General features: G+C 41.5%; 1 long non-coding RNA gene across 2 annotated transcripts in view; it reads left to right on the forward strand.

The window, feature by feature from the left end:
• The first annotated feature begins 3,176 nt into the window (after positions 1-3,176).
• The window catches only part of LOC106726375, a 9,076-nt gene continuing 1,920 nt past the window's right edge, over positions 3,177-10,332 (forward strand). Inside the window, exons 1-2 of one of the 2 annotated variants that reach the window (XR_001362439.1) lie at positions 3,177-3,341; positions 7,972-8,224. This is a non-coding gene — a long non-coding RNA (uncharacterized LOC106726375). The remainder of the gene's footprint in view (positions 3,342-7,971; positions 8,225-10,332) is intronic. The other variant, XR_001362440.1, reaches the window with a different exon arrangement.

The raw sequence follows: 10,332 nt of genomic DNA on the forward strand, positions 1-10,332 counted from the left end.
GTTGGTTTGTGGACTGAAAGGTCCCAGGTTCGATTCCGGTCAAGGGCACGTACCTTGGTTGTGGGCACATCCCCAATAGGAGGTGTGCAGGATGCAGCTGATCAATGTTTCTCTCACATCGATGTCTATCCCTCTCCCTTCCTCTCTGTAAAAAATCAATAAAATATATATTTAAAAAATAAAAGATAAAAAAAATAAAGCCAGCAACAGGAAATGAGTTATCCTCTGTTGCATCTATCTGACCCTGTTCTATTATCACATCTCTCTCTGACCCAGCTATACAAGTGACTCTGAAATAAATATGTAATTAGATTGGACTCATCTACCTATCTGGGAAAAATCTCATGTCAAGATCCTTACTTTAACACAGCTGCAAGGCTCCTCTTCATATGTAAAGTAAAACAACCACAGTTCCCAGATTAGGACATGGACCTCTTTGGGGAGCTCTTATCTTGCCCACCACAAATATCTTCCAGGCAAGTACCATTGTGCTGAAGCAGGCAAATGTCCTCATCCCCTCTAAGAAGAACCCTGTTCCCCTGAAGCAAGTTCAGTGCCAGCCATTCTGAGCTTGGGTGGGAAATTCCTCTGTAAACTCAATCATAAGATACTACCTAGGGCAAGCCCCCAAAAGCCCCCTCTCCCTTACCAGGCTTTTTCTGACTTTACTCATTTCTTTCACAGGGGTCACCTGACTAACTGCTCACATCCAGGTGTGTCAAGCTTTTTCTCTTTTTTAGAGAGACAAAGACACTAACCATGCAGAACCGTGCTTCTAAAAAAATGTGGTGAAGGCTGAGAAAAAAAACGTAAATTAGCCCTCAGAAGAAATCCTTTCAGTTCATGTTTCATTAGGATGGTATCATTCCACAGCTAAAGGTCATTCATCAATCTAGTTTTTATTACAACAGTTTTCTTCTCAATTTAGTGATGATGATTTTTCTCACTTCTGCACTTCGTTTTTCTTTTTCCCCATCATTCAAAAGGGGCTCATGGCCTTTCATTTCTCTCTTCCATAGTTATTAGATACCATTTCTTTCACTCCAAACATTTCTGGGAGTGAACTCCTCTTCCCTCACAACCTGGCCTCCCTGTGTCTTTTGGCTTCTGTATTTCACAACTCCTCCTTGTATGGGACTGTGTTCAGACAAGCACTAGTTGGCCAAGTTACCATTACCATTCCAACACCATGATGCCAGCAGTTGAGAGAGAGCCCAAAACATTTATTAGCATTAACCTCTGAAGAAAGAATAACTGAGTGTTTTTCAAATAACTACATGCTTCTCTTGAGATTTGACTGTTTATTATAAATTAAGAGGTTATTCTTCTGATTCTTTGAGGTTTGAATATAGTAACAATAAGAGATCTTACATTCAATTTTTTCCAAAATATGTTATTCATATACAGACTATGTTGCACCTCAACTTTCTACAAAATCCATCAGTAACCATAAACAGTTAAACTAACATTTCCTGGGGACCAGAGATATGTGATTCAGAAATAAAACCTAACTCCCCTTACTTGTTATACTGCTTTCTTCAGGTAATCAAAATTATGAAATGCTGCTAACGGAAATTTCCATTTCTGGGAACTGGGAAACATTTGAAATATGGGACAAATCCTCATACCAGAAAGTTTTATTAAGAAAATTTTATGAAAGTATTTATTAAAATTCTAAATAATCACAAAAATCAGATATTAAGTGATAATCTGTGCAATGATGCTAAAACTTCCTGTCTAACCTTAGTGCATAAACTTTCTCTCCTTATCTACAAGTAGAGATTCATTCTTCCTTTCCCTGGCAGACACACAAGATCTGGGTGCTCCTGTTTTTAACCTCCCAGCTTTCCTGGGACATCACTACAAATTATATCTTCAATCCCCTCCCACATTTGTGTTAACCACTCTTTTCATAGGACATCCTCTTGTACATCATAACTAAGCCTCGGAAGTGACCAAAAATAATCTTATGAGCTCCACAGCTATACCACTTTCCCCTCTACTAACAATGACCTTGGCTTTCATTGATCAGGTTTTTATCTTCTTTCTCCCCAGGTACTGGAAGGACACAGGTCATCTACAAACCCTTGCTTGCCATTCTTCCTCTCCACTGGAGGTCCTCATGACCTACACTGCTTTCATTATAATCAGCACAAGGGTTATTCATGATTCCTGTCACTGATTATCACAATTTTGTTTTTCCTTCACCATCCCACCCAGTAATGTGTACTTCTATGTATTTGTCAGTGATTTTATTTCTGTCTTGTCTCAAGTTTTCTTCTTTGATCCAGAGCTTCCTATTCTATCACAGCTCCTACATTCATTCCTCAGAGTTTATACAGCTATTACTATAACATTACCCAGTAAAAAAATAATAGGCAACAATTTTGATAACAGCTTCCAGAACTTCATCATAAGGATAAAAATATGACCTGAGAAATATAAGGTTCCAATTGCTGTCAATGCCACTGGTTATATACAAGGATAAGGCCTCAGAAATCTATTTAATTTACTTCTGAGCAACAATTAGGGCATCTACAGAGTCAGTGAGTATCCTATCTTATTTATAATTGGCTTGCAGTAAGCAGAAAATATTTTAGTAAATAAGGCAATGCCTTTATAGGTCTTTTGAAATGCAGATCTAAAAAGCGATAACATTTATCACAAATATCTCCACCTCTTTTTATTTATTCGTGGATTCTTGGTTTGAAGACTTTAACATTAGTGAAAAACCAAAACAAATTTTTAAATAAAAGCAAATTGTTCACTACTATAAAATTCCTAGGAAACAATTGGTTTATAACCTATAGTACCCACCACTATGCCTAGCACTTAGTAAGCTCTCAATAAATGACTCTTGAATGGAATGGATGCATTAATGAATTCATGATGTGAAGAGAAAGTAATCAGACTTATTTCCATATACTGCACCTCAGAACATACATGCTGTTTCATAAATGAATAAGAACCTAGCATTTTGAAAAGAAATAGATAACTAAATGTGGATCAAGGTAAACCCAGTAGTGATGACACATCACCATGCTGTTTGGCTTCATTTTTCTTCTGCCTGTCACAGCTCCCAACCTTCCTGTCAGAACTCATTCTGTCTTCCTCACTGAAACTATTGTTCATAGTTGAGGTGTCTACAGAAAAACCATAAACAGGGGAAGCTAATAGGTTGTATTCATTCGTCTTGAAGACAGCTCCCAGGTCAGCCCTACTCCTTTCACCTCTACAAACTCTTCACCAACCAGCATCTCTCTCATCTCACCTTGAGGAAATGGCCCAATGAGGAATGCAATAGCAAGAGGCAAGCTAAGTACATTTCAATTCTTTCTGAGGTAACAGTCCTTTTTTCATCTTGATTTATTTTATTTTCTTTTTTTAAAATATATTTTATTGATTTTTTACAGAGAGGAAGGGAGAGAGATAGAGAGTTAGAAACATCGATGAGAGAGAAACATCGATCAGCTGCCTCCTGCACATCTCCTACTGGGGATGTGCCCGCAACCCAGGCACATGCCCTTGACCGGAATCGAACCCGGGACCTTTCAGTCCGCAGGCCGACGCTCTATCCACTGAGCTAAACCGGTTTCGGCTTGATTTATTTTCTTAACCTTAGCAAAGCAACAGAGCCAAAGCTGGGATTTACAGACTTGATATTCTATCTTACCTCAGGAATTGGCCCAGTTCTAGTAAGCTCTCCAGTTCAAGCTATGGTCTTTTCTGGATCATTCCCATTCTTTGCTCTTTTTAATTTATCTTTATTGCTTAAAATATTACAGATGTCCCCCTTTTTTTTCCATTGACCCTCTCCACCACACACCCACTCCTCCCAGGTTTTCACCCCACTATTGTCTGTATCCATGGGCTATGCATATCCTATATAATAAAGAGGTAATATGCAAATTGACCACCACACCCTTATACAAGATGGCCACCCGCATGTTACCCCAAGATAGCTGCCCCCACATGGTCACAAGATGGCTGCCCCCATGTCATAACAAGATGGCCACCACAAGATGGCCAGCAGGGGAGGGCAGTTAGGGGCAACCAGGCCGGCAGGGGAGGACAGTTAGGGGAGACCAGGCTGGCAGATGAGGGCAGTTGGGGGGGACTGGGCTGGCAGGGAAGGGCAGTTGGGGGCAATCGGGCCGGCAGGGGAGCAGTTAGGCATCGATCAGGCTGGCAGGGGAGGGGTTAGAGGATGATCAGGCTGGCAGGCAGAGGCAGTTAGGGGCAATCAGATAGGCAGGCAGGCGAGCGGTTAGGTGCCAGCAGTCCCAGATTGTGAGAGGGATATTCGACTGCTGGTTTAGGCCCGATCCCACAGTCTGGCCTAAACCGGCAGTTGGACATCCCCTGAGGTGTCCCAGATTGGAGAGGGTGCAGGCTGGGCTGAGGGACACGCTCCCCAGTGGACAAATTTTTGTGCACCAGGCCTCTAGTATGTATATAAATTCCTGGTTAATCTTCCCCCCTCCTCACTCTTGCCTTCCCTCTGAGATTTGTCAGTCATTCCCATTCTTGACAACACAAAGAAATTCATTTGACACAGCTGTCCAGGGATGTGAACCTGCTCTATGGAAAATATATTGGGTACAGTTAGACCAAGAATCCAAGATTCCCTATTATTGGATTCAAAAATCCCTTTGTCAATGGGAATAAGAAGGAGAGATTGGGGGGAGTGACAATATAACATGAGATGACTCTCCTCTTTGCTTCATACTGTGTCTGTGTCAACCCCAGATTCATATCAGACACTTAGGATAAGTTCCAAAGCAACAATTTTGATAACATAGCTTCCACAAGCTTCACCATAAGGATAAAAATATGACAGAAAACCACCTGCTTACTTCTTCTTCAGTCAATAAGTATGCATTCTATAGCCCCCATCTTGCCTATAATTCAGCTACATACTATAATAATATGGGAAAGATTAATAGGCATTTTCTATAAAATGACAATTGGGATGAAGGCGGTTTGTTTCAGTTTAGCTGTAGAGTCACCATCGCTTCTAGCTCATCAGAGAAGTAAAAATGAAAATACTTCTACAGCCTTTGAACACTAGCAAAGATCAGTTGGGTCAAGAGATACATGATTCACAGATTGCTAACTGCAGTTTTACATCTGTTTGAACACTCTAAAGAATATAGTAGGGATCATCCGAAGGACTTGTATGCATGCATATAAGCATAACCAATGGACATAAGACACTGGGGGTAGGGGAGGCCAGGGGATTGTCAAGGGCGGGGGGAAAAAAAGGAGACATATGTAATACTCTTTGTAATACTTTAAGCAATAAAAAAAGAGAATATAGTAGGGAAAAGTAATTGTCCCTGAGAGCAAGGTAAAATTGCCAGTATTTGATTGGAAAGGGACTAAGTTTCAATCAATGGTTGCTGCTGATCCCATGCTGGGAAGCAAGATGCCCAATGTATGAGACACTTGCTTCTTGTTATTCCCCACTGTCACTAAAGTACCCTGTTGACCTCTTTGGCCATGAGTAAGTCACCAGACCAAGTTCTCCCAGTTTTTCTTCATCTGGAAGGAAACCAGCTACAGAGCCTGGCACTTAGTATATTTCAAAGATAAAAGAATGAAGTTTGCCCGCGTGCCAGGCTGGGGACACTCACATATAAATTATGTTTCCAAATCAGCACTTTGTCCCAGTATCTACATGCCCTTGATTGTTCCTGACTTCTACATGTCAAATCTGGTGTGGCCTTACATGCCCTTGGGTGGTGGATTTTTCTACCACTGCCACAGCTAGAGCCTTTCAGAACACCAGGCCAAATCTGACCTAGTGAGTTGTTGTTCATGGAAAGCAATCATAGGTTTCTGAAGACAGAAATCATAAGTCCTTTTCTCTTTTTTTCTTTTTTTTAAATATATATATCTTTTTTATTGATTTCAGAGAGGAAGCAAGAGAGAGAGATAGAAACATCCATGATGAGAGAGAATCATGGATCAGCTACCTCCTACAAGTGTCCCACTGGGGACTGAGCCCACAACCCAGGCATGTGCCCCTGACCAGAATCGAACTTGGGACCCTTCAGTTCACTGGCCGACGCTCTACCCACTGAGCCAAACCGGCTAGGGCAAGCCCTTTTCTAATAACAGAATAAAGGAAGAAAGAACACTAGCATATCTTACATTAATGCAAGATTAATCTCCCTAATGAGCTTTGGGAAATGCTCCATCTACTCTTACTCGTCACACATTATGTGATGGCCATGGGAAAGAAGTAAAAAGTGATACCACATTCCTCTCGTTTGCAAGTGGCTCCCTAGAATTCTCTTTCACATGCTACTCCCAGATCTCTGTGGTCAGCCAATAATTTTTAATCCCACTCTTCAGTGGAAAACATACAACTCCCAGCAATATTTTATGCATGAATTTATATTTGCAAATATATTTGGTCTTCTATTATTTTATTACACACAAGATCCTCGTCAGAAAAGTTCTACTAGAATAAAATGCATCCAAAGATGTACAAATCTTACCTAAATCTCAAGATTAGTTCATTTTTTACAATGAGGACATGTACTTCTAAACCTTCCTCTTAAACTTTACTTAGGAAAAAATGCCCTCTCTATCACCAAATCCTTCCCCTTCTCATATACTGACTGGCATCCCACCTGGGATTTAAATGAAATATGGAGTGAGTACAGGTTTAGTGCTGCCGAGAAGGAAGTTCCTAGATCCAGAAGAGGTACCCAAGAGTGAAAATCAAAATTACCAAGATTCTTGTTGTTGCTACTGTGGTAATCTCAAGGTGACTCAAGAGGCAGTAGGCAACTGGATTCCCTGAGGCTGTCTGCTAACTAAATAGAAGCAAAGTGGATGTGGCAGGAGATGGGGTCAGGAGCGGACCAAGCTAAGAGATTTTGCTTTGCCTTGTAGGATATGGAAAACAGAGTTTCATAGTAATAATGGCGTTTGGAGAGGGATATATCCAACAGTGTAAAGACAAGAGGCTAATGATTTAAGAACATAAGACTTAGAGGGTGGCAGTGAAAATGAAAAGAAAAGGAAACAAAGTAAAGAACCATTTAAAATAAAATGCAATAGGACAAGGTAGTGAATAGGACTAACAGATGAAGACACTACTCCAGTATTAGAAATATAAAACTGGGAGTAAATTGGAAAAATTTTGAAGGAAGATAAGTTAGACCTGGGACATCATGATTTCTAAATGACTTCATCATGATGAAGGCATCTAAGTTGGCAGCTACAAATAAGTATCAAAACTCAGGTGACAATCTGGAGCTGAATAAGTGGAGGCAAGTGTTACCTACAGAGAGATGAGAATTGGAATCATAAAATAAACCTATTATCCAGTGAAGAAAGAAAGTATAGAAAGCAAATAACAGTCTTTAAAGCCAGGTTTAAGAAATGCCACCACCACTAGGCAAGAGATGAAAGGTAGGAGTGATGTATAAGATGGTGGCACCGATTCCTATGGAGGAGTTTAGAGACAATTAAACAAACACCACTGGATTTGGCAAGAAGACCACTGATTATCTGTCAGTGAAAACCTCATTCTTGCCTCATTCTTCTATATTAAAACACACACACACACCATGGTAAATCCTGAACCCAAGGCAAATACTAGTACTTAGCAGGGCAACTTTCAGACACTTTCCTTCTGTCAGTTCTGTAAACTTAGAGACATAATCAGGTCACTTAACAAGTAGGCACTAGCAGGGCTCAGAGGCCAGCTGAGCATTTTGAAGCAGCCTGCTGGCTCGGCTGCACTTTTTACCTGCAGCTGAAGTCGGAATCAGTGGCTATAGCCTGGGAAACGCCTACCCTTGGTATCTGCCTTGGTAATGCAGGCAACCTTCCTTGGGAGGCCTTCAGCCACTCTCTATAAGTAAGGATCTTTGGGGACTTGAGTGGGTGATTTATTGATGGGTTGGTTAAATGTTGTCTTATTTTGTCCTTAAAGAGTTGTTGTTGTTTCAGAGGAAGAAATCTTTCTCAACAAGTCTGATGGAGCAATAAATACTGGACGTCTGTGTGTTGTGCCATGGGCAGATCAGATACAGAAAACTTTCAGCTTATGAATGAGATCCATGATGCAGAGAGACAGTTATCACAAGCAGCATCACATGGGTTGCCAGGTCAGAACCACTGTAGACCAAAGCCAAATCCCACTGGGCCTAGGCAAGTTGAGACCGCCAAGCAGGGCCAGGGACTGCGGTACTGAGGTACTGAGGTAAGTCTATGTGTGGGAAGATTGGAAGTGACCTGAAGGAAGGTGAGCCTCAGAGGCTTCATAACCTTGTGGGAGTTTTTTAAGCAAGGCTTACAAGCTGCTGGCATAGGCACCTCGGTAAGTTAAAGGAGCCAACACATAGCATACACTTTCTCTTATGTACAAGAATTTTTAAAAAGTCTGTCTCATTCAGTTTTCCTCCATATGTTCCTTGTACTTCACACCTCCTTGCTGAGATGGTTTTTGTCTCATCGTTCATTGTTTCAAAATATGATGCTTCTCCAAATTTTGAAATTGCCCCTATTTCCAAAACTCCCCCAACCCAGTTCACCCTTCCATCAATGACACTGGTCAGACTCCCATAAGCCTTTGATTGATTTCTAAATGCTGTTCCTGGCTCTCATCTTCCTGTGATGAAACTGAAACCAGCTAGTTACCGATGACAAGCAGCTGACTCTTTACCAATAAGCACAGCCCCCAACCAGCAAAGACACGCAAGAGCAAATTTGATGGCACAAAGAAAATGACATCCTACCATAAGCATCAGGATTGCCACTTCAATGCTAAAGACAAATGGGGCATTGCTATTAGGACACCACCCTTGCAAAAGGACCCACTTTGGCACCTATGTCACCACAGAAAGACTAACTAGCTGAGTTAAAAGCAGATTCCTGCCTGAGTCACTAGCCAAACAACACTCTTAGTCCCTGGAAACCACAACATCAAGCACAACAAATCCACTGTTTCCTTAGCAGTGGTCGGCAAACTCATTAGTCAACAGAGCCAAATATCAACAGTACAATGATTAAAATTTCTTTTGAGAGCCAAATTTTTTAAACTTAAACTATATAGATAGGTACATTGTTATTAACTTAATTAGGGTACCCCTAAGGCTTAGGAAGAGCCACACTCAAGGGGCCAAAGAGCCACATGTGGCTCGCGAGCCACAGTTTGCCGACCACAGCTTAGGGGACTGTTTTCACATTTATGGTGTGTTTATTTGTTTTAACTTAAGGGTTCTTTAAATTTTCTCAACTCAGGGCCTGTGTAGATGTACTATATCCTCTGGTTTATAGTTTACCTCTGCCTACCTGCCTTAGCACATAAACTGCACTCACATAATGTTTTGGAACATTAGCAAAACAATCTTGGACACAGGGAACTTCAACACAAACCTTGCTTCCTATTTTACCAAGATGGCTAAAGCCATCCTAATGTTCCTTGTCTACTATTTAACTTCAACACAAACCCATGTGTTCAAAAACAAGCCAAAATTTAAATTACTCAAAAATATTTTTAAATGTACCTGAGTGCTTAAAAACATAAATAAACTGAGCACACACTTCTGCATTTCGGATCCAGATTAACATGTGGCTTGCTCAGCCCACTTCTGCCTTCTCATGAACAACCAAGTCTCTAGACAAAAGTTATTACTGTATAAGTATTCTGTGGTTACTCTGGCTATACAAGAAAAGCCAATTGCTGGCAGCAGAAACCAAGATGGCAGCATAGGTAAACACCTGAAATTGCTGCCTCTCACTACCACTTCAAAAATACAACTGAAAGACAAAATGGACATCATCCAGAACCACAGGAAGTCTGGCTGAGTGGAAATTCTACAACTAGAAGGAAAGAGAAAAGCACACTGAAACTCAGAGGAGGTGAGGAAGTAAAGTGCAGAGGTACGGAGGCGCACACAGAAAGGGCTGGCAACTGAGGACGCGGTTGTCTTTTTCAATTAGGAGGGAGACACAGGCTCCCTCTCTGAACTCCAGTTCTGGGCAAGTCTCTGGGGACCCAGACTCAAACTGGGAGAAACTGGACTGTCTGTCAGCAGGCGGAACTAGAGGGCAGCTTTCTCTCAGAGGTGCTTGCAGCGATTACTGCGGGACACTGAGACCCAGTGCCTCTTAGGGCAGGACTGAGGATCAGCCATAGCGTTTTGCTCCGCCCTGTTGATTCCCTGAGACCCCGCCCCACCCAAACTGTGTGCAGAGGCTTTTGCATATGAATGACCTGGCCCTTTGCAATCTAAAATTACCTAACAAACTGCAGCTGGGTCAGAAAGACCCAGAACATCCAAAAGAAGGCCCAAGGCCCCACAGCAG

The sequence above is a fragment of the Myotis brandtii genome, unplaced genomic scaffold (assembly GCF_000412655.1).
Source record: "Myotis brandtii unplaced genomic scaffold, ASM41265v1 scaffold257, whole genome shotgun sequence".
NCBI classification, from domain to species: domain Eukaryota; kingdom Metazoa; phylum Chordata; class Mammalia; order Chiroptera; family Vespertilionidae; genus Myotis; species Myotis brandtii.